The sequence below is a fragment of the Palaemon carinicauda genome, chromosome 20 (genome assembly GCF_036898095.1).
Source record: "Palaemon carinicauda isolate YSFRI2023 chromosome 20, ASM3689809v2, whole genome shotgun sequence".
NCBI lineage: Eukaryota > Metazoa > Arthropoda > Malacostraca > Decapoda > Palaemonidae > Palaemon > Palaemon carinicauda.
In genome coordinates, this window is record NC_090744.1 from 1307851 (window position 1) to 1333825 (window position 25975).

The 25975-nt window shown below is 34.3% G+C and overlaps 1 long non-coding RNA gene across 1 annotated transcript; it reads left to right on the forward strand.

The window, feature by feature from the left end:
- Positions 1-1824: 1824 nt before the first annotated feature.
- Positions 1825-24787, forward strand: LOC137659424 (uncharacterized). The gene is made up of 3 exons (XR_011047514.1): positions 1825-1888; positions 22292-22453; positions 24639-24787. It is a non-coding gene; the product is annotated as an uncharacterized lncRNA (long non-coding RNA).
- The last annotated feature ends 1188 nt before the right edge of the window (positions 24788-25975 follow it).

Genomic DNA, 25975 nt, shown 5'->3' on the forward strand with positions numbered 1-25975 from the left:
GTTACTGAAAAAAACTAAGTCCGCACCGGACTCAAAATTAAGCAAAGTTAATTAATCTTTTAGTAAGTTACCTCGATAAACGGCATACCGAGGCCTTTTCACGTAATTTACAAGACAACACTGATCCCCAGTCACAAGGATCGACTAAATATTCATAGATACAAATTTTACAGAACACTTGTAAAACCTATATGGAAACCGACCTGGGTACAATAGGAGGGGAGAGAGTACAATTAAGGACTTACTTCGACTGAGGACGTCGGATCAAAGAGGCAGAGCTGAGCTCTGCACCCCCCGACGTCACCTTGTTCCCGCGTTTTTTCTGAACCTAAATTTCTAGGTAAGATATTTTCATCATGTTACAATAAAATGACATTAAATTTCTGAATCATAAATTACAAATGCTCGATTTCTTTAGCCTCAGCGCCTCCCCTACCAGGCGGTTGCTCTCTAGGTTCTAAAACAGTCTCGTCTTAAACCACATTCATTCGCCCGCGAGTTCTCTCAACCCTCCCTCCAATTTGACGTAACGTAGGTGGAGTTAAATGGCGGGAATTTCGAGTGATCAGTTCGAAATTCCCGACAGAAGAAGAAAGACTTGTTTTTCTGCATTTGTTCACCTGACAAAGAAACAGTACAAGTGAATCTTCATCAAGGAACAATGCATATTAGAACAAGAGTGGCTTCCCTTTACTGAGTCCATCTTGTAGATTATTCCCTTTAGATATGGAAGGCCAGAATCAATTTGGCTTCGACTGTGTCTCTCAATGTCTCTTAATCTAGATGGCTGCCATACCCTAGCTCAGATACTTCTCTTCCGATTATAATTGAAATACAAATACAGTAGTTATGTTATATATAGAGAGTATATAGCCGAACTATAAATCCTTGATTTTAAGATACTATCTACTTTTATTTTACGGTGATATTTTTACTATTCTAACGTAAATCTAACTAACTTCATATCTAAAAATTATAAAAGTTATGGAAGATGATATTTCTAAAGGCATTAATTTGCTAAGATGACATTATAAAGAAAAAGAAAATAAACATGTTTCGTTTTGTTAAATATAATAGTTACCCTTAAATAACTAAATTACGTTTTCTCTAAATAAAAAGATGTACCGTTTTCTTTTTCTTTAGCCCCGCTCTTCTAGGGGTACCTTGTTTATACATTTCACTCGTATATATCCATTAAATATTAGATTATATTCAATCGAATATCTTCCGAACTCCTATTGTAATTAAATCAATCTATTTGAAGATTTTTTCAGATATATTCTAAGCAATATACCTTAACTTTAGCTGATGAAAAGGCTATAGAACGCAGGCTATGGTGGTCTCTGATTGGATAAAGCAATTCTTTAACCTGGGGGACAACTTGAGAGTTTGTCCCCAAATCTGGGAATTTTTTAGATGTTTTAGGGGACATCTAGACTGGGAATTCTTATACATCTGGTAACTGTAAAACACTACCTAAATACTCATGAGTAATTCAGTCTTCAATAAGATTAATTACAATTATAATTTGATTAATATATCTTTCAGAGCACAAATTGAAATCAGAACACACATTGGTTATTAAAAACTGAATTTTACTGTTTGTGGTTTCAAAAATACCATAATCAGAAGTAAATACAGAATGTATTATAATCGTAGAGGATACAAGAGTACATAGTACAGTATTTAGTGGGCTACAGGTTCCAATATTTATTGGGGACTACCTAGAGAAAATTACTTCTGGTCTAGGGAACTTTTAGGGACCGTCTAGGGATGTCCCTGACAGTGTAGACAGTAGAAGAAGGTTCATTTCTGTCCCAGAGAGGAAGAAGGAAGTCTTGTCTTGTCTTTGAACTTGTGATCCAGCAAACAACGAAGGGTTTTCTGGGTAAGGAGAGACACACTTTTCAAGGTTTATTTCTTTTTATTGTGTTCTCGCTGTTGTTGTATTACATAAAATAAGGTTGATTCTAATGTTATAGGTGTTTTAGGTTACTATGATTGATAGCAAACCATCGAATTTCTGTAAGGGTCTTTTATTGGCGAAGAATTTTTCATGAAAAGACATTTCCCAAAATGCTCTGTTTAGCTTGTGGTGGTAATCCCCTTGATTATTGAAAGGTTATTAAATGAGATTTTTTCTAGATGTGGTTTTAACTGTTCAATTAATGGTAGGACGGTGTATAACTAGCTGTGTAGTTTGAGTTCTAGGTAGGCACACTGTAATCACCTATAATTGTAGTTGTTACTGTAAAAATGAATCGGAATATTACGAATGCCTATCGCCGTAGGCCTAGATTTTAAGATTCCAAATCAAATGTTCATAATACCTATTTTCTATGGATTTTTTTGTTCCCGTGATTGAAATAGTGTTGTATCATATTGATATCTGCTCAATGTTTTATCAAAAAATTGCAGAACTCTTTTTAATCACATACTTTGATTTAATCTGGTAAGAAATTTATTAAAAGATTCTTTTCACATATTTAAAATTGAGAATGTGACGATGGTGATTAGATAGTGTGGAAATTGTGTAATGGGGGCAATATATTGGTATTGAAAAAGTGTAATTAGGAACCGAGAGTTTCAGGTGATGTGTGTTGGAGAGTTATTCGTTAGTTGACCAAAAATATAATTCAGTGAACAACTCAACATTCTCATAGTCGTTATTCTATTAATAAACAAAATTAATTCTTTGTAATAATTTGGTATATACATATTGTATAAATATACACATATCATTCATTTGAATACAAATGCATACAATCCTTGAGACAAATATATAAACTACAATTATTTTGCTTTAAAAAACAACTATTGTCTCACTTAAAATTAGTTTGACAACAAGCAGTATCAGCCACGACCACCAATTAAGCTACTTCCAGATTCTCTCTCTCTCTCTCTCTCTCTCTCTCTCTCTCTCTCTCTCTCTCTCTCTCTCTCAACTAAATACTGGAAGGCAGTAAGCGTCAAATCCATTGAAATATAAATATTCTGAAGTGTATCCCAAGATATAAACTATTTGTGAGTCTAGATTAAAGCAGCCTCATGTGAGTCATCTCAGCACATGTAATTACACAGAAGTGTTTGATAGAATAAGAGGCCTATTCTTTTTTATCTTTAAGGGACTCTATACCATCAATACATTGACAATCTGTTTGAATCTAAGTAGGAAATTACCGTGATAAAAGCTCAAGTAGAAACACAGCTTTTTATTCAAGTTTTTAGGAAATATTCTTGGGAAAACCTTTATTGAAACGATTTATTTTGTATGCAACTCGTGTTTTTTTTCTCTCATATTCAATTAGTAGACGTATAATTACCTCATTAGTAATTGCTAATTAGTTCTTACTGTAAGGGGGGTGGAGTTCCTTGCCTGTGTTTCAACCAACCAGACAGAACTGGTTTTCTGTATATTTGTTCTTCGTTTAAGAGGGTGGTCTACTCGGTATCAGTGAATTTGAAAAAAAAGGCCATTTTTAATCTGAAAAATGGGAAACCTTATTTAGTAAGTAATACCAACAGTTTTCGTTTAGTATTAAGGTAAAAAGTTGAATTTGTTTTGCATTGATTAATTTTATCAAGTGATATTTACCTTCATGGGGAATTTTATTGGTGACATTATCATTTTGATTAAAAAACCTTGTAATTAAGCAACTTGAATCGAAGGCGTGACTTTTGATTAGTTTTGTACCATATTGCCAAATGTGAAAATTCACGTAACTAAATATCTGTGCACTGTTAAATTTGTACTTAATTGGATTATGATTATAACTTATACAACAAAAATAACAACAACAAATGCAGACATTTCTAGTCCACTGAAGGACAAAGGCCTCAGACAAGTCAAATCATATCTGGGGTTTGGCCGGGTTTCAGGTTGGCCAAATGTGGATTGGTGATGGTGGGAGACATTGGTCTAGTCGCTCACAGAAGGCGGGACAAAATCTCTATAATAATTAGCAACAAAAATACTTTTACTTAAAGGTTGGTTATAAATGATCAATGCTTCTGTTTTCAACCAGTATCAAATGTGTGCATATGCTACAACAATTATAATTTCAATCTAATGAATTGATTGTTCACATTTGACAATGTAGCAAAGGAGGACCAGCGCTCTCATTTTCCAAGGTAATTACCTCTGATTGAGTAATTTTGTTTGATTTAATGAAATTTCCAAAGTAATGGTACTTTCAAGGTAATTTCAAGGTAATATGGACTTTGGGCCCACTAAATTTTGAAGAAATTTCAATCGTTTTAAAGTATTTTCTCTCGTGATTAACACCCTTTTTCTACAGACATTACTGCTTTCAATTTTAAATTGACATACTTCTTAGGCACAGTAAAAAAAAAAGTGACAAATTCATACACCCTATCCCTCCCTACCTTCCACCTAATTATCTTTCTAGTTTATAAAAAGGGGGCTTTCGTTAAACCTGCTATATTTTTTTTTTTCTTTTACGTTTCATGAGGCTTTTTATCAGTATCCAAGGTAATTTTTCGAAATTTTAGCTAATTTTTGAGGTAATCCCTTGAACGTCATATGAGAGCCCTAGGAACTATTCAAAATGGTTGAACATTGGCTGTGACATCATACTAATATTGCAATCTTTATTTAAAGTAACTATTTAGGAAATATTTCAAAATTACGTCTTTGTTAAATCATGCTTGTGTTTCTATGTGACATGGGCAGTCTTGTATGAATTGCTCAACTTGCTCGTGTGCCCCCCTCCCCCTTCCCCCTTCCCCCCCCCCCAAAAAAAAAAAACACATCTGTTTAACCAGCTACCATCATCTTCCTAATCGGGTAGTTGAATCAGTAGAACTTCAAAAGTTTAAAGTTGGAGTAAATGTTTTTGTTGACCAAGCTGACATGAGTCTTTTTATAGTTTATATATGATATATGTTTTGACGTTAATAGTTTATATACGACATGTCTGTTTTGACATTTGTTACTGTTTTTTAGAATAATTTGTTAATTTTTTCTCATTATTTATATATTTCCTTATTTGCTCTCCTCACTAGGCTATTTTTCCCTATTGGAGCCCTTGGGTTTATAGCATCTTGCTTTTCCAACTAGGTTTGTAGCTTGGCTAATAATAATAATAATAATAATAATAATAATAATAATAATAATAATAATAATAATAATAATAATAATAATAGTTGGGCCCATAAATGAACTTTACTTAAAAGGTTGTTTTTTCTGGCATTGTAACATACAGAGGACCCCTAGACACTGTATGGCCTACAAGATCAGTTTATCGTGTAATTTTAAGGCTTTTTAAACATCACACATTTCGGGTTTATCAAATGCTTTCATTTTAGGTTTAGCATTTATCCTCGCCATATTTGCAATAACATATTTACTGTTAGTTTTCATGTGTTGGGTCTGGCAGAATCGTAATAAGTTAGGACGAATTTCTTGTGCAATTCTGATATTTTAGAAAATATTCTTTGGAAAGCCTTTATTAATACGTTTTACATTGTATTAAATCGCATCAATATTTTTCTATCCTTCACTAGTGGACAGGTGTAATCAAAGAATTAGTTAATGACTACACTGGACTGTAAGTTGGGGCGGGTTTCTCTAGTCTGTTTTTCGATCAGTCAGGCAAAAGTGGTTTTCAACATATTTGCAAGATGTTACTTTTACGGGTTTATTTCTCGCCCTCCATCAGACACTAAAAGTCTGTTCAGGCGGGCCTTGGTGTGTGAAAATAATTTCTTTCCAGTTTATATTTTACTCTAACTTATCAGTCATTTCGCTAACATTTGTATTCCGGCTTCATAGTTTTCGGGTCACTATTATAACACTTTCTAAAAAGATAATTCCAGGTTTTTCTTGAAAACTGCCACATTTTTGCTATTCTTGACATCGAGTGGGAGGTCGTTGAAGAGTTTTCTTTCGACGACGGGCCAACTCGTTGTCATTGTTTTTTTTTTTTTTTTTTTTGTTTTTTTTTTTTTTAATCGAAGGTGTGACTATAAAATCTTTGTGTACATCATTTCATCTTTAACTAGTTTAGATTTTTTTTTAATTTTACGGTCGTGGTAAATGGTAGTGTTTATAAAAAGTTTCATACTTGATCTTAAAGTATTGTCTGTGTAATAAAATATATAATTTTAATTGATCTAAAATAATCAACAACGAAAGTATTTTGACTTTTCTAAGGGTAGCTATGAAGTACCTATTTTTTCTGTAGAGTTTTAATTCTAAAAGTCTTTGAGGAGATGTTATAACAGTTAGGGTGGATGGAGATACCTTTGCGTATCGCCACGATGAGCAAAGTTGTACTGGCCAGGGCCACCCATACTAGGTTGATTTGCTGTGAGCTATCAGACCAAAATATCCCACCATGGAAAAATGGCTAAACCACAGACATGAATTGATGTCTGAGAATTTGTCCTGCAGTGGACAAGACACAGCTGCATTTGTTATATGTTACAATTTTGATCCAACTACGTACAAAATTGGCTGTATACAGATACTGAGGCACTTAAATTTAATTTTTACTTTTGACAATATGGTACAAAACAATAAAAAGTGTTCGTACTTAAGCATTGGCTCCCCAATTATGGAATATAGCAGTGACACCCTGCTGTAGTGTTACTCTTTATTGGATATTGCTGTTCAGGAGCCAAATTCTAAAATAAGTGCATATTAAATCATGTTTATTTTTCCAGGTAAGATAGGCTATCTGAGATGTGTTAATCATCTTGCAATGATCGTAGCATTTCCTAAAACATAATTTGACTTGTTTATGATAGTTTGGCCAATAGGTGAACTTTTGATACTTTTATTTTGAAACCGAGGTACGATTTAGATTTTTAATTTATTTCCGCATTATTTTCTTTTGAGATATTTACTATTCTATTATCTATATGTTGATTAATTGGGAATCTATTGTATCCATCTGGATGCCATGTCTTTGACGTAGGCTGTCAATTGCCCACTAGATACCAAAATGGAGATTTTTTTCAAGTGCTTCGATATTGAGGATTGAAAAATGAACGCATAATACAATAAGCTCCCAGGAGACATCCGAATGATTAAAGACATTATGGCTTTCAAGAGGAAACTGAAGACTTTTCTTATTCTGTTCGTCCTTTGACAGTGACTATTTAACAGTAAATGAGCAATACGTGATATGCAATGTTGAATACTCTGAACGAACATGATAAAATGACTGTGGAGGTCCTATAGAGAGTAGGTTCCCCTTCTGTATAGGACCCGAAAAACAGTCGTCAAACGTCAAACTAATACGCTTTCATTTACTAAATAATATTATGCAACAAATTGATCTTCGAGGTCCTGTAATGAGTAATATTTGTGTGATTGGACACGAAAAACAGCCACACCTGTCGTTGTCGACTATTGCCAGTAAATCATATTTACAATTCTGCATATAGTTTTCTATATGGGTGGATGGATGGTGTGAAGAAAGCTCTGGGTGATAGAAGGATAGACGTGAGAGAGGCAAGAGAGCGTGCTAGAAATAGGAATGAATGGCGAGCGATTGTGACACAGTTCTAGTAGGCCCTGCTGCTTCCTCCGGTGCCTTAGATGACCGCGGAGGTAGCAGCAGTAGAGGATTCAGCATTATGAAGCTTCATCTGTGGTGGATAACGGGGGAGGGTGGGCTGTGGCACCCTAGCAGCACCAGCTGAACTCGGTTGAGTCCCTTGTCAGGCTGGGAGTAATGTAGAGAGGAGAAGTCCCCCCTTTTTGTTTTTGTTTCATTTTTGATGTCGGCTACCCCCCAAAATTGGGGCAAGTGCCTTGGTATATGTATGTATGTATAAAGTTTTCTCTGTAGAATATAATTGTCTGTATGCTGACTGGTTATCCAGTAGTGTTTCATACTTCCTAAATGACTAACTAATAGTTCAAGAATGACATATTCTAGCCCTCTTGCCATGAAGGATAGATGCGAAATAGCTATGTATGTACGTAAGTCCTGATGACCGAGAGCACTTTTCAGAATGGGTGTGGCTGTAGCCACTGTCTCAGATTGTGGATATTTACAAAAAAGTCAACAGTAGTAACTACAATTTTTTGAAATAATATCAGTAAGATTGTAAAAGTATTCTACTTCAATTAGCTTAGATATTACCTTCAGATAAATCACACGATTTGTTTTTAGACCTCTTAAAAAATCCTGACAGACTTTATCATTAAAACACTAATCATATTTGTGGGTCTGGTATAACACCAATCTGAATTTGAATATCCACAAACATCCAATTGTTTTTTTTATATCTTGCTTTTTGGAATTTCTAGAAATTTATCAGCTAGTTCTTGGTCACAATGCACACCCGGTAGCCCTTTTCTTTAACATTCCCCATTAGATCATTTAGAAGACTATATAGCTTATGTCTATTGCTGCTTATTCCTTTTTAATAGGCCCTTTATGGCTGTGTATTCCTTCTATCCTACCTCCTCCTATAAATCGTGCTTGGCACTCATTATCTTCATCATTCACTTTGTAACAAACTCCACTTAACCTCGACGTTTTTTTTTTCCTCTCATCGAAACAAGTTTAGTAAAACATATTCGTTACCAGCAAATCCATCGATTTTGAATAAGTTATTAAACACCCATAAGTGTGTTGAGGATACTTGTCTCTCGTATATCATAAATTCAATATCACTGGAATGTATTTAAGCAAGATATTTATTAGGAATCTTTTTAAAATGACATCAAAAAGTCTTTAATTAAATCAGCTACTTTTCTTTATCTATTCTTGTGTCCTTTTCAAGGAATAAGATTTATTAGTTTATAAAGGTTGCATTAACACTTATTATATAACTCTCTCTCTCTCTCTCTCTCTCTCTCTCTCTCTCTCTCTCTCTCTCTCTCTCTCAGCACCAAATCCATTGAAATATTAAATATTCGGAAGTGTATCCCAAGATATAAATTATTTGCGAGTGTAGATTAAGTCATCTCAGCACACGCACTTACACAAGTGTTTGGTAGAATAAGAGGCTTAATTTTCATCTTAAGGGACTCTATACCAACAATGCATTGAAATTCAGTTTAAATTAAAGTAGGAAATGACCGTGATAAAAGCGCAAGTAGAAATATGGCTTTTTATTTAGATTTTTAGAAAAATATTCTTGGGAAAACCTTTATAGAGACTATTCATTTTGTATGCAACTTTTTTTTTATCATAATCCAATAGAAGACGTATAATTGCCTCATTGGAAATGACTAATTATCTCTTACTGTAAAGGGGGATAGGGTTCCTTGATTATTTTTCGACCAACCAGACAGAACTGGTTTTCTGCATATTTGTTCTCAGTTGAAGAGGGCTGGCCTATTCCTTGTCAGTGAATTTTCCAAAAAAAGTTATTTTTTTAAACTGAAAATGGGAAGCCTTATTTAGTGATATATAGCAACGGTCTTTATTCAGTATCAAGGTAAAAAGTTGAATTAATTTTGTTACTAAGGGATGATTACCTTCATGGGGAAATTACTGGCGGCATTATCATTTTGACATTAAAACCTTTTCATTAGTGACCCGCATGATTGCATAAATCTTCAACACTGAAAGATATACTTTGTGGATTAGGTAATTTGAATTGAAAGTGTGACTTCAACTCTGTAATAATTTGCAGAAAAAATGCAGAACTGCATATGTTAAATGATCAGTGTTTTGTTTTTTAACAACTATAGAATTAATGGAGATGCTACTACAATTAAAATTATAATCTAACAGCGTATATATTCTTAATAACTTAATTGTTCACATTTGAAGTTGTGGTACAGAACGACTCTTAAATGGTTGAGCATTGTTTCCACAATCGTGGGGTGTAAGCTGTAACATCTTCATTTCAAGTTACAATTAACGAATCAAATTCACAATTACGTCTTTGTTACATCATTTTTGCGTTTCTCATTTTGTGTGTGAGTAGTTTTTTATTTTTTTTTTTTTTTTTTTTTAATGAACTCTTCTTTTAGGGCTAAATTATAGTAATCTTTTATGTTATGTAAATATTAATCTGACTAATGATGAATTATAAACCACATCAGGAACACCAATATTGAAATATCTATGTTTATATAAACATTTATTTGTAAAAACGAACTTATAAACTGTATATTTTCTTAAAAGTAAAAAGAAAAAAAAAAAGAAAAACTAGAGGGCTGTTTTTCTGGTCCTGTCACACAGGGCCTAAGCTACAATGTCAGTTCATCGTGTACATATTCTAGGGTATTGAGCATATCACACATTTCGTGTTTATTGGCAAATGCTTTCGTTTTGAAAATGAGGTAATGTTTAATTTAGTATTCATCCTAGATTTATTCAAATGTAGATTTTTACTATTAGTTTTCATGTGTTGGTTCGGACAGAATCGTAAGAAGTTGGGACGAATTCCTTTAGAAAATATTTTTGGGAAAGCGTTTATTGGTACGTCTTTTGTATTAAACCTTCATCAATACTTTTTCTATCATTCACTAGTGTGCAGACGTAATCAAAGTATTAGTTAATGACTAAACTCTTACTGTAAGTGGGGTGGGGCGACTAGTCTAGCAAAGGTGGAAAGGTGGTTTTCAACATATTTGCTCCTCGTTAAGAACATGGCCTTACTCGTTGTCATGGTTTTTGTTTAATTGGTTTTAAACCTAAAATTATGAAGCCTTATTTAGTTTAATGTAAAGGCAATGAGCTAATTTTGTTTTGAGTGTATTAACTTTTAAATTAATTAATGATGAATAGTTCCATGTGGAAATTTACGAAAGCAATGTCATTTTCATGAAACTAAACTGGTTATTAGTGATCAACAAGATTGCAAAAAGCGTAAATATTGTCCTTAATACTTCGTGGACTAAGCAACTTGAATCGAAGGCGTGACTATAAAACTTTTATATGTGGTACTACATTTCATCTGTAACTAGTTTAGATATTTTGTGACTGTGGGAAATGGTAGCGTTTATAAATAGTTTGATACTTGACATTAAGCTATTTTTCATGTAAGGAAATATATTAGTAATTGATCTACAATCATCACCAATGAAACTACTTTGACTTTTCAAAGGGTAGTTATGAAGGACCAGTACTTCTGTTGTTTTAATTAAAAGTCTTTGTTGAGATGTTATAAACAGTGAAGAGACCATTACGTGGTTTAATGGTTTGCGTATCACCATGATAAATAAAGCTGCATTAATCATGACCACCCATACTAGGTTGGTTTGCTGTGAGCTATCAGACCAAAGTCTCCCACCATCACCAATCCACAATGGGTCAGCGTGGTGATGAAAAGACTGGACAAACCCCAAACAATGAATTAACATTGTCTGAGGCCTTTGTCCTGCAGTGGACCAGAAACGGCTGCATTTGTTGTTGTTGTTGTTGCTGTAGCTGTAGTATAGGTTATAACTGTAATCCAATTAAGTACAAATTTAACAATGTATAGATACTGAGGTACTTAATGAATTGAATGCTCCTATTTGGCAATGTGGTACAAAACTAATCAAAAGTGTTTCTTCTAAACATGGCTTCCACAGCTATAGAATGTAGATAATTGTGACATCTAGCAGTAGTTTTACTCTTTATTGAAAAGGATTCGAATGAACGTGACCGTTCATAGTTTCTCTGCTTTGCTTGTGAACGTGGCCCTTCAGTTTAGAGCAGTGATAGGCCTGGAATTTCTACTTAACAGATCTCTCTCTCTCTCTCTCTCTCTCTCTCTCTCTCTCTCTCTCTGTTACCTTTCAACAAAGAGAAGTGACCTCATCATGACTACTTTTCTCAAAAGTACTATTTTTTAAGAACATGCTATGGTGACGCCTTGTAGGTATTCCAGTAATCCTTCAGTCATGTGGATTTAAATCTCTTCCAGTCGAAATCCTTCAATCCAACTGGTGATTTATTTCCCCGAGTTTAATTGTTCCAAAATATATTTTTTTTCAATGCAGTTCTCTGCTATATAGTGGCTGATTAATTTGGTAGTTAAGATCCCATTCGTCTAAAAGCTATTGATCCTGAGAGAGAGAGAGAGAGAGAGAGAGAGAGAGAGAGAGAGAGAGAGAAGAGGGGGGGAGAGATAGTCCACGTATATTTAATTGCATGATAAAATTGTGAGGCCTTGCCCCCCCCCCCTCTCTCTCTCTCTCTCTCTCTCTCTCTCTCTCTCTCTCTCTCTCTCTCTAAATGATTATTTTAGTTAAATTGTTCTTAGTGCCGTCGACAAACAACTGTAACCACCTCATTAGTTATGGCATAAATCTTATTATAAGTACTATTAGTTCCTCGTTTGTGTTTGCGGTTTGCCAAGCAAAGGTCGCTCGTTACTGCAGTTTTGCTCAAGGTGGGAAGACTGAGATAGAATCTACACGTCTTTGGTGTTTAAAGTTTTAAAGGTTGCTCATGAATGGCAGAGGCAAGGGGCAGTGACATTGCCCTATCGAGCAGGACAATGCCCCCAGAGAATGACTATATGTACCCCCCCCCCTCTCCAGCCAAGCTAGGACCAAGGAGGGCCAGGCAATGGCCGCTGATGACTCAGATCGAACTAAAGGCTCCCCCCAAACGCCCCATCCTTAGCTCACAAAGATGAATAGGTTGCAGCTACCATAGGAAATTGACATGTATCCTGGTCTCATTAACTTGAAACCATCTGTAACTATTCTCGTGTCATGACGATTTGTTGGATGTACAATATGTAGTAATTCTCTTAGATATTTTGTACGTCCGGTTCTGATAACTTGAGTCATTGCACAAAGACACTATTCTAGCTTAAATAGGCAGCCAGTTTAATTCAATTAGTATAGGAGTGGTCCTTTCTAGAGGTGGGACACCTTTTATCAATTATTTATATCCTTATTTCCTTTCCTCACTGGGTTATTTTTCCTTGTTGGAGCCTGGGCTCATAGCATCATGCTTTTCCAACTAGGGTTGTAGCTTAGATGATGATAATAATAATAATAATAATAATAATAATAATAATAATAATAATAATAATAATAATAATAATAATAATCTTGCTGCTGTTTATTATGTTTTGTAATATCTTGAGTTATTTAAGATCGTAACAGAGCGAGTTTCAATAGTCAATTCTGGAAATAAAACAGGACTTATCATAGTCTCAGTTTTCCTTACATTATATCACTACTTCGCTGAAAATAACGAGTGGACTTGTCCAGTATAGGTCAATACGAGATGGACAATCGGTTAGCGGTTGTCCAAAGTTATTTCTGTTAAGTTTTGGAAAGGAGAGAGAAGCGACGACCCCTTGGTATTTCTCATTAGCCAAACTTAATATAAAGGTAAAGTTGATTTGGTTTTGAATTGAAGTTTTTGAATAACGAATTATTCTTATAATCCAGGATTCGCCTTTGGTCTTAATCAAAGGGGCTAAACTGGGAACCGGTGTTATAGTCTCCTTGGAATTTGATTCACTGTGATTTGATAATCAACCTAGTGTCGAATTTTATCATATGTTAATATTTCGACTTCAGATGTCACTGGAATTGGTTTGGTCATCTGGTGGTATTGAAAAACGGCAGTCTTAAAGATGTATTGATAATTGTTTTTTAATTAAGCCAGTATGTGTGTATTTTAAGTATTTTAATCGTGGAAGATATCTGGCCAGAGAGGCATTATGGAATTGGTAATGGCTATAGCAAAGGGCCTCTCTTAGAAGCTAATATATTACACTTATTACGATCTCCAAAGTCAGGAAGACTTAATAAGTTAATGTCTCAGTGGAGAACTTGTAACAATACAATATAAATCTGTCAGAGGGCACAAACTGGTAAATTCCAAATTTATGGAATTCCAAAAACTATGTTTAATGCAATTTGGTTAAATCAAGTGTTGTTTTAAATACAGAGCAGCAACAGTAAATGAATTACCAGCAAGATATTTTTTTCATAATCATAACGTAGAATCCCACTTAACTGGCTGCAATAATTTAACTCCCGGAGAATAACTTTCAAATGGATAGATTTAAAACTTATCATTTATGCTTTGTTTCATTTATATTAAATAGCATTATTATCTATATACTACTATGAGATTCAGGGCCTCTGTAACACGGTTTTTTCGCAATAATTTTTTATCTATGAATTTCATAAAGATAAAGCTTCTTCAGAATGCACTTTATATCTACACATAAATTTTGACTATATTCTGCATTACGTAGGTTGAATAAATTTGGTACTTTATAATGTAAAAGTGACGTTTTTTGAAGACGGGCCAACTTACTCAGAGAAAAGGTTTCAAACGCACTCGTTACGTAACTTATGACGGCATTTCTTCCCTCTTTCTCGATCGATGATTGGCTATACGTAACGAAGGCTATACCTCTGCCAACAATGACATAAAAGTGGAAATAAAAGCAAAGCAGTACACCTTTATGAACTCTGAAACCTCTCCACTGATAATTGTCATAATGAACAAACCAACAAAATATGTTGATAAATATAAAAACACTTCGATTATTAGTCTAACTCCCAAATAAGTTTCCTAAGAAATTACAGTCTACTTTATAGGTCACAATCAGATTGACAAGGTGTAGGGAATAGTTGGTAATTTTTAAAAACTTAGTAGACAAGCTTGATTTGATAACTGCTATATCCAATGTTAAGCAATTTTATTTATTGTCTATCTGCCTACCTATTTACTGTAAAAAAAAAAATAGACGGTACCGTATTTTTGCTTTAAACCTTCACCAATAATTATCGTCAGAATGATGACTTCATGAGGCTCCACCCACTTTGGCCTGGTTATAATTCAGGATAACACTGAAGGCTATCATGGGCATTGTTGGATCAGAAAATTTAAATTCTGGCTATAAAAACTCATTTCTCGAGTAGTTGTAAGAAGTGCTAAATGATCCTCATGGATCCCAGCAGTTGGCCTAAACGTTTAATTCATGTATACTACTGATGCGGCACTACTGCTACAGTAGTATTACTACGCTAGCACAGATACCCCACCCACATTTATGTATCGTTCCGCCATTCATAAAGTCTTTGTAATGTTTTTTCACTGTGCAATAAGCCATGGCCTCCTCATAAATTAAGTTTAACATTAGATGATAGGTTATTTCATTAAGCTGACAAATTATGGCAACTGGGTATGTTATTGCCGATGTTGAAGCTAAAGATAAAGTATGGTATCATTCCTTCATTGCATTATCATCTTTACTACTATTTGTTTGGCTACATGTAGTAATTATTTTAAAGGATAAATGAATTATGTTCACTTACTTCTATAAATTGCCATTAGATGTACAAATAAAACTCCTGAAACTATTCCTGATTTATTTACAAAATGCAGTCATGCCCAAAACATAGCCAACACGGTCGTACGGCCTAAGAAGAAATCAAAAAAATAATATCGGATGATCCGTTGGTCTGATGGAGAGTTTAGCACAAAATTCTTATTTTAACAAAAATAGTTATATAAAGACTGTTTACATACAATCTCTCTCTTGGTGGCATAGTGAATAGTTAATGGAAATGTTCAAAAGCCTGAATGACATTGTAAGTATTATAATCATGTTACGCTAAATACAAATCAAGACGTTAAACATTGGATTTAAATTAGAAACTTTTTTTTTTAACTTTTAATTACCTATTCAGGCTATAGTAAATATGGCCACGGGCTTTCTCTTGACTGTATAAAGTTGCAAGTCGTAAGACAAATGCAGTTTTGCAACCACGGGGGCAATTCCAAATCCTGTTAGCCATTCTTGACTTTTGTGTGTTTCAGAGGCGATGGAACAAGGTGAATGGGTGTCTGGAGGATGGGCGGGGCAAAATTTTGTCAAAAGATGTTTACATTGCTTACGTAATGAATGTTTTCAACTCTTGGCTCGTTATCACTAGCCATGGCGTCGGCCAGATCATTTTTACTCTATAAAAATTAAAACTATCGGCTTTAAGTTATTGATAATGCTGACAAAATTTGTGTGTGGTTGTAAAATATACATATGTCAGCTTTTAGCTACATCCGATGCTTTGATAAGGAGCAAAGTCCAAAAAACCGTGTTACAGAGGCCCTGAATCTCATAGTAGCTGGGGATTTATAGTAATTACCTCCGCCACTAAGTTAGAAAGAGGTTACGTTTTACCCCCTGTTTTTGTGTTTGTATGTGAACAGCTTCCTGGCCACAATTTCAATCGTAAAGAAACTTGCAGGGATTAACTGTTTTGGGAATAGCTGGAAATTATTAAATTTTGGAAGGTCAATGCCAAAGGTCAAGGTCATAGTAAAGCAAAATGTCCAATTCACGTAATCAGCCATAAGTTTGGAGACATTGTTGTCACAGGGACTTCAAACTTGGTTCATATTTGAGTTTATGAAAATCCACGCCAAATAATACACGTTAAAGTCAAAAGTCAAGGTCAAGGTTGAGCAAAAGGTCGAGAAATAAGCTGTCATGGCGGAGGTCTGCGCTCTACTGAGTACCCCTCTATTTTACAATGAATTTCCTTAAGACTTGACATCTGATTGGTTTCTGACCTTAGCACAGATGGTGTAGCAAATGTACTCTGTGTAAGGGGGAGGGGCTTGGTTTTAAGACCTCTGACCTCTGACCTCTCGGTGTAGGTGTGGCTGCTTACTGAAATGGTCATTAGAGATGGATCTGTTAGTGAAAACATCTTAACATCTATACATTACTTGTAGAGTTAACTTCAGTATTCAAACATTATTAGAAAACAAATGTATTGAAGAGTTGTATTGGCTTTTCCAATATAAATAGTTTTCGACAGAATTTAAGACTACAGTATTGTTGGTTCAGGGAAAGCAACAGAGAAATAGAGTATATGGTGAATTAATGTGCAATGTAAGTGTATAACTCAACAAGATTGGGGTACTTTTCATGTTAATCAAAATATTGCAAAAGGGAAATTTAAAGTATTTGAATAGTTACAAGAACCTTCCTTGTATCATAGTGTTGTTTTGTGTAACTCAACTAGTCTTAATATTTTATTTTATGCAATTATTCATATATATAATTCAAGGTAGATATGTTTAAAAGGTAATTAAGTGTCCAAAAAGTTTCCAATGGTAATTCAGAAACAAAATTACTATTCTCATTCATTGTTGGGCCAAGTGTGGCCAATTAATGTGTCTACCTGGTGCCCTGCTGCTGGCCACATTTATAAAAATATGTCCCCACTCTGGCCCCAGTGACGAGCATTATGGGCGAAAACTAATATAAAAACAACTAGAAGGGTACTCAGTAAAGCGCAGATTGACTTTACTTTTAGGGGTTTATTTCTCGCCCTCCATCAGACACTAAAGGTCTGTTCAGGAGGGCCTTGGTGTGTGAAGATAATTTTTTTCCAGTTAATATTTTGCTCTGTATCTTATCAGTTATTTTGCTAGCATTTGTATTCAGGCCTAATAGTTTTCAGGTCACTATTATAACACTTTCTAAAAAGATGAGTCTTCAGGGTTTTCTTGAAAGCTGCCACATTTTTGCTATTCTTGACATCGAGTGGAAGGTCGTTGAAGAGACCTCCAATGCCGCAGCTTATTTCACGACCTTTTGGTCAATCTTGTCCTTGAACTTTGACCTGAGCATGAGCAAAATTTAGTCATTTCCAGCTTTTTACATAACAGGAAATTCCTGTAAGCTTCATTACTCTACGATTAAAGTTGTGGCCAGAGAGAAAAGCATAACCTACTTCCTGCCTATTTCCGCTACTAATAAAAGCCTTTAAAATGTTTCCAGTAACCCAGTAGAATACAGTATTTTACTTTTAAGTACTGCTTTCCTGGTCCTATTAATAACATTGAATATTCATATAGGCACCATCTAAGACATCCTTAGTATACATGGTCCGTGACCTTTGCAATTTCTTGAATTCACTATGTAATTATCCACTTTGTTCCACTAAGTGCAGTTTATTGTGAAATCCATTCCTTAATGGTGGGATTTCCTGAACATTTCCCGTACTTTTTATCACCAGCCTTGAACTTGCAATCTTTTTCAAGATGTACATATCTTTGACAGCTCTAGAAGATCACATGCTACTTATTCCGGATGTTAAAAGTACCCTATTGCAACATAACCATATCCCATAAAGTATCTCCATTTTTTTTTCAAAGTTCATTTTTGTAACTAGTAAAACCTATAATGTGAAGGTAATTCCATAGCGCCCGGCCTATTTGTAAATTAGTAAATTTCCCTAGTCTAGTCTTAAACGATCCCACTACTTACACATCTTCCCAAATTAACTTTTTAACTACTATTGCCTCAAATACTGCTATTGGATTTATCAGTTCTTGTAGTTGCTTTTTGGTATAAATTTCCCTCTGAACCAAATGTGTCACAAATAAGTTTCCAGTGTAATGATGGATATTTTGATGCTACTAAAAAGATATTGATGGAAATTGGGTTATTTCAGGGTAATTACGCATTTTAGTAATAGATTGGTAAGGTGTTAAACTCTAATCACTGTGGGGCCGGTCAGCCTTTCTCGTAGGCTTAAGTTTATTACCAAGTGGCAGTAATTTGTCATGTTTTTCAAATTCGTTCTCATTTTGGTTTTTGAGGGTCACAAAACATTGCATTGAGTTTGGAGTGAAATTGAATAAGATACGTAAAAATCAGCTAAAATACAAGTGAGCAAGTCCTGAACGCGGACATGGTCCTCGTAGAGGACATACCTCCGCCAAGGTGACCTAGAGCGCCATATGTCCTAGAATCATGAATTGATGTGACTTCGACCTTCACATGACCTTGACCTTCACGTGACCTTCAAGTGACCTTGACCTTCACGTGACCTTGACCTTCACATGACCTTGGCTTCAAGTGACCTTGATCTTCAAATGTACTTGACCTTCACGTGACCTTGACCTTCAGGTGACCTTGACCTTCACGTGACCTTGACCTTCACGTGACCTTGACCTTCAAGTGACCTGCTTGACTTTTGACCTTCAAGTGATCTTTGTTCATTTGCCACTGATACTTAATATGACATTGATATAATGCACCAATATGACCTTGACCTTTGACCTTTATAAATTTGAACATCACCCATGGGTTGCGCCTGGACTAGGACTTCCCTGTTGGCTTATGCAAAAGTCAGTGCTTTATTTCTGTCTCTTGATATGGCCACTTATGTCATAGTGACACCAGTGACCCCTGTGACCTTGACCTTGGGGTGACCTTGACCAAAATTTAATCAGTTCTTCCATACACATTGGGGAACTACTTGGCCAAGTTTGAAGTGATTCCGTGTAGAAATGTGGCCTCTACGTTGTCCACAGACAGACAGACAAACAGAGAAACAAACAAACCGAACCGAAAACATACCCTCCTGGCGGAGGTAATAAGAACTTACTGGAGTATTCCAAGCTGTTTATTAGCATTTGAGTTGGTAATGGTGACTTATTAAGCAAGAGGTTTTATGCTAGAAGTTGCCAAGTATTTTCATATTTATTTTTAAGACATCCTCTAAGAATATCTGGTTGTGTAAAATTCAATCATTTTGATTTAACTCGTACTGTTTGGTTTTTGATATTCTTGATATGTTAAATAAGTGCTTTAAAAGTGTATAAATTATTAAGAAATTTAAGGCCAATTAATTTTCAGTTTAAGCATTACGATGCCATAGATAGTCGTGTTTAGTGAAACATTAAGCACAAACAATGCCTGGATTCCAGGAACATTTGAGAACACTATTCTATCTTATTTCTCTTCCTCTTGTTTTGCTGAATTTTTTATAGTTTATTTAGGAAGTATTTATTTTAATGCTGTAACTTTTTATTTTTCCTTGTTTCCTTTCCCCACGGGACTATTTTCCCTGTTGGAGCCCCTGGGCTTATAGCATCCTGCTTTTCTAACTAGGGTTGTAGCATAGCAACTCGACCAATTTGATAAATTAACATTACCATAATACTACTAAAACATTTTATTACCGAGTGGCTATTTTGCATATTGAAAACTTATTTAACTAAATTCCATGTGCTAACATTGTCTACCCATTTTTCAGCATTTTACTCAAATATTGTTCACAATGGAAGAGATAGATTGGATCTGGCAATGACGTAAGATAGCTATCAAAGGTTTTATTTCAATATGATAACTTTCATTGGTCTATTATTGATCCATAAGACATTTGATAATGCAGAATACTCTTAATTTTACCCAAATACTTTGTTTATTCTAATGTACGTGAAGTAACTGTAATGGCTTGGGGGCCAGTTATTTGCAAGCTGCTTTAGAAGTAAGAGTCCGTGCTAGCACAAAACTTTGAAGAAACAAAATGCATAAAGTTGCTTCTTCATTGATTATATACCATTGTTCTGTAGTCTCGGGTAATGCCATAGCCTCTGTACTATGGCCTTCTACTGTCTTGGGTTAGAATTCTCTTGCTTGAGGGTACACTTGGGCACACTATTCTATCTAGTTTCTCTTCCTCTTGTTTTGTTAAAGTTTTTATAGTTTATATGGGAAATATTTATTTCAATGTTTTTACTGTTCTTAAAATATTTAATTTATTTATTTATTATTTTTTTTTTTTTTTTTTTGTTACTTTTACTCCCTGGGCTATTTTTCCCTCTTGGAGCCCCTGGGCTTATAGCATCCTGCTTTTCCAACTAGGGTTGTAGCTTAGCATTTAATAATAATAATAATAATAATGAAAATAAAAATAATAATGATTATATACATACACACACACACACACACACACACACATATATATATATATATATATATACACGTGCGTGTATAAAGTATTCTATAGTAACTCGATTACTGATTCTCTTATTTTGTATTTGAATAAATTTTAGTTTTTATTCTGGACTCTGATTGAATTAAAGTTAGGCTTCCTGTCCTAAATTTTATTTGGAAGAAATTTACCTCCACCAGCGAAGTTGGAAGGAGGTTATATTTTTGCCCGTTTGTGTGTGTTTGTGTTTGTGAATAGCTTCCTGGCCACAATTTTAATAGTGGAGTAATGAAACTTGTAGGGATTAACTGTTAATTAAAAAGCTGGAAATTATAAAATTTTGGAAGATCCATGCCGAAGGTCAAGGTCACGGTCAAACGAAATGTCCAATTCTCGTAAATCAGCCATAAGTTTGGACATCGTTCTCACAGAGACTAGAAATTTGGTTTATATTTGAGTGTATGTTGCCAGCCAGAGAGAGAGAGAGAGAGAGAGAGAGAGAGAGAGAGAGAGAGACTTTCCTGAAATTCTCTCTAACTTTTTGCCAATGAGAATTTACTCAACAGTTGAAGTGAAGTTTTTTTAAAATTGTTTGGTTATACTTTCTTGCTTTTGCTTTTTTTTTCTTGATTGTAAACTGTGATATTTTTCTTTATCAAGTTAACCAATAAATGTTAACATAAAGTAATATGATTCGTAATCAGTGTTTGCTATTAAAACTTTAAAAAACTAATAGTTTACTAGATTACTAAACAGTTTAATAAGCTAAGTAGAAAATACTAAAACTGAGATGGTTTCCAAGTAAACTAAAATATTTAAAAAGGAGTTTTCCCTTTTCCAAAGCAAAGAAATGACAATCTAACGTTTTTATCATGGAGAGCTTACGGAGTTCGTAGTTTTTGTAATATACTTGAGCAATTAGATTATAGTTAGGTAATTCGTAAATGACTGGGAAAGATAATGAGATGTGTTGTAGTGTAGATATAAAACTATCATAACATCAATGCTTGCATTTGAGAGATAGCTATAGTAAGCAGCTCTTCTAGGAGGACACTCCAAAATCAAACCATTGTTCTCTAGACTTGGGTAGTGCCATATCCTCTGTACCATGGTCTTTCACTGTCTTGGGTTAGAGTTCTCTTGCTTGAGGGTGCACTCGGGCACACTATTCTATCCAATTTCTCTTCCTCTAGTTTTGTTAAAGTTTTTATAGTTTATATAGGAAATATTTATTTTAATATTGTTGCTGTTCTTAGAATATTTTATTTTTCCCTGTTTCCTTTCCTCACTGGACTATTTTCCCTGTTGGAGCCCCTGGGCTTATACCATCCGGCTTTTCCAACTAGGGTTGTAGCATAATAATAATAATAATAATAATAATAATAATAATAATAATAATAATAATAATATACTTGAGCAATTAGCATATAGTTAGGCAATTCGTTAATTTCTTGGGAAGAATTTGGGAAGTCGTGTAGTGTAGAGATAAACTATCATGACTTTAATGCTTTCTTTTGTGAGATATACATTTAGTTTTTCCATTTTTCAGATTTTAAAAGAAGTGTAATTTAATATTTTCAAATGTCGATAGCTGTTTACATTCAGTTTACAATTCAAGATTTTAAATAGTGCTATATTCTCTTCCAGGTGTGTATAGCTGTTTCCATGCAAACTACAATGGCGAAAAAAGACATTTAAAATGCGTTACTTTCAACTGGAGGAAATAGAACACTTGGAGGATTGTCTAAAGATGAACTTGAGGCAAAAGCAGAGCTAAGAATGGATTTTGAAACTTATATAAAGTTGAAGGTGAGTCGAAACCCAAGTCAATTTTCTAAACACTGCCACCAGTTAGGGCGAAATCAGTGAAGTCAGAAGTTAGGGGGACAAGTTTTTCCAATCTTTCGTCTTTTTGAAACTGAACTTTAAACAAATGAAATCAAAATAATTTATTTATAAACCATTAATAAAATATACATAGTTCTATGAACGGGAACTAAATTTCAAAATGAAGAACACTATAAATCGTTTATAACATTACCGAAGAATTTTCACTATAATTCAAGTGTTACACTGAAAATGGGACCCTCTATATAGTTGAGAAAAACTTATTAATGTCTCGCTTAAAACTTTTACCAGCCTTTTTCGAACAATAACCTTAATTATTTCCTTCCCTGATATCTACTCATATTTCAGTATATGACATATTTTCAGTTTATTAATCTGCGTTAGTTTTATATATACAGAATATTTGACTGTGGAATGATCTTCCTAATCGGGTGGTTGAATCGGTAGAACTTCAAAAGTTCAAATTTGCAACGAATTATGTTGAACAGTCTGACATAAGTTTTTATAGTTTATATATGAAAGATCTGTTTTAATGTTGTAACTGTTCTTATATATTCTATTTTAATTGCTATTATTTCTGAAATAGTTTTACTTCATTTCCTTTCCTCACTGGGCTATTTTATCCTATTGAAACCCTTGAGCTTATAGCATCCTGCTTTTCAAACTAGGGTGTAGCTTAGCTAGTAATGATGATGATAATCATGTTTCATCTCCAATGTAGCTTTCCCTGCAGAAACAAATGAAGTCTCCTAAAACAATTATTGTATGCAGACTCTTCAATATCCAAAAATCTATTGCCAATTCAGTAGTTTGAAAAAAAAAAAAAAAAAAAAAAAAACAACGTTGCATCGCCCTAATTTCAAATCGTGCAGTCTTCCACGTCTTGCTCAGCTTACAAACAAACTAGAAAAATTTATGATAAAACTGAAAAAGGAAGTCAAATAAAACAGACACAAACTGTAACCATGATTATAAAAATAAAAGAGATACATTTCAAGAAAATGTTATCAGTTGTAATTTGCAGTGCTTTGAAAAGTAATGAAATCCTGTTAAGAGGTTAACCACATCCATGGTCACATTCAACATTACTATGAAACTGCAGTACATTTTACTGAAACTTTAACTAGTAAAGTAAGGCAAAAACTCTTCAGTAGATATATATGTTTCTCTGTGCACTAGGTACCCTCATTTTTGGCCAATAGTTTTGACAAATTGACTATTCATCCAATGAATTTTGATTTGTTTAACAAATAAACATATGTCTTTTAATAGTTTATATATGATATATCTGTTTAATGTTAATGCTTTTGAAATATTTCATTTTAATTGTTCAGTACGTCTTATATAATTTATTTATTTCTTTATTTCCTTTACTCTCTAGGCTATTTTTCCCTGCTGGATTTGGGCTTATAGCGTCTTGCTTTTCCAACTAGGGTTGTAGCTTAGCTAATAATAATAATAATAATAATAATAATAATAATAATAATAATAATAATAATATAATCAACAGAGCAGCAAGATGATTATTATTATTATTGTTATCATCCGTGCTACAACCTTAGTTGGAAAAGCAAGATGCTATAAGCCCAAGGGCTCCAACAGTAGAGCAAGTTTCAATAGTCAGTCATTGTCTCAGTTTGCTTTACTTCTGTAGTGACGTAATCATGACATCATTACAACACTACTTGGCTGAAAATAACGAGTGCACTTGTCCATTGTAGGTCAATACAAGATGGACTATTGGTCAGCGGTTGTCCAAAGTGATTTCTGTTTGCTTATGGAATTAGACACTCTCAACCAAGGCTATTCTTACAAGTAAAGTTTATTCGATTTTGTATCGAAATGTTTGAATAGCAAAGTATTTTTGTTATCAGTCGAAAATTGTAAAACTGATATGTTAATTCAGTTTTTCTTTATGAAGGAGAGAACCTACGACGTTCTGATTTGACGTAATATATTTGAGTAATTAGCTTATAGTTAGGCAGTTCGTAAATTTATTGAAGAATTTGGGAAGTCGTGTTGTGTAAAGATAAACTATTATAACATTAATGCTTTCTTCTGTGAGATATACATTTAGTTTTTTCATTTTTCAGATTTTAAAATAAGGGTAATTTCAGATTTTAAATCGTGCTATATTCTCTTCCAGGTGTGTATAGCTGTTTCCACGCAAACTACTATGGCGAAAAAAGACATTTAAGTTGAGTTACTTTCAACTGGAGGAAATAGAATAACTGGGAAAAACGTCTAAAGTTGAACTTGAGACGAAATCAGGAATGGATTTTGAAACTCTTGGAGTTGAAGGTGAGTTGAAACCCAAGTCAATTTTCTAAACACTGTCACCAGTTAGGGTAAAAAGGAGTGAAATAGAGGGGCACTCAGTAGAAAGCAGACCTCCGCCACGGCATCTTATTTCTTGACCTTTACCTTGCCCTTTTACCTTTACCTTTTACCTTTATCTTTAACCTTTACCTTTGATTTTTACCTTTGACCTTGGCATTTACCTTTGGGCTTGACATTTACCTTTGACCTTGAAATTTACCTTTGACCTTGACATTTACCTTTGACCTTGACATTTACCTTTGACCTTTACCTTTGACCTGGACATTTACCTTTGACCTTTACCTTTGACCTGGACATTTACCTTTGATCTTTACCTTTGACATTTACCTTTGATCTTTACCTTGACCTTTGACCTTGGCATTTACCTTTGACCTTTACCTATGACCTTGACTTTAACCTTTACCTTTGTCTTTTACCTTTGACCATGACCTTTACCTTTGACCATGACCTTTACCTTTAATCTTTACCTTTAACCTTTATCTTTTAACCTTTAACCTTTATCTTTTAACCTTTAACCTTGACATTTACCTTTACCTTTACCTTTTACTTTTACCTTTGCCTTTGACCATTGACATAGGACTTTCAAAATTGAATCACTTCCACCTCTTAACATAACAGTTAATCCCTGGAAGTTTCACAACTGAGTAAAATTGTGGTCAGGAAGTTGTTCATTCACAAACAAATAGACAAACAACGGCAAAAACATAACCTCCTCCTACCTTCGTTGGCAGAGGTAATTGTTATGGATGGCTGTTAATCTAAGTGAAGTCAGAAGTTAGAGAAGATAAGGCTTTAGGGGACAGAGTAAGTATTTGGTATGTTTACATATTTACGTACGAAGTCTCTCTCTCTCTCTCTCTCTCAATATCTTGGAATATCTTTCTCTCACATACAATCTAGGATTATCTCTCACTCACTCTCTCTCTCAATATCTAGGAATATCTCTCTCTCTCTCTCTCTCTCTCTCTCTCTCTCTCTCAATATCTAGGAATCTCTCTCTCTCTCTCTCTCTCTCTCTCAATATCTAGGAATCTCTCTCTCTCAATATCTAGGAATATCTCTCTCTCTCTCTCTCTCTCTCTCTCCTCTCTCTCTCTCTCTCTCTCTCTCAATATCTAGGAATATATCTCTCTCAATATCTAG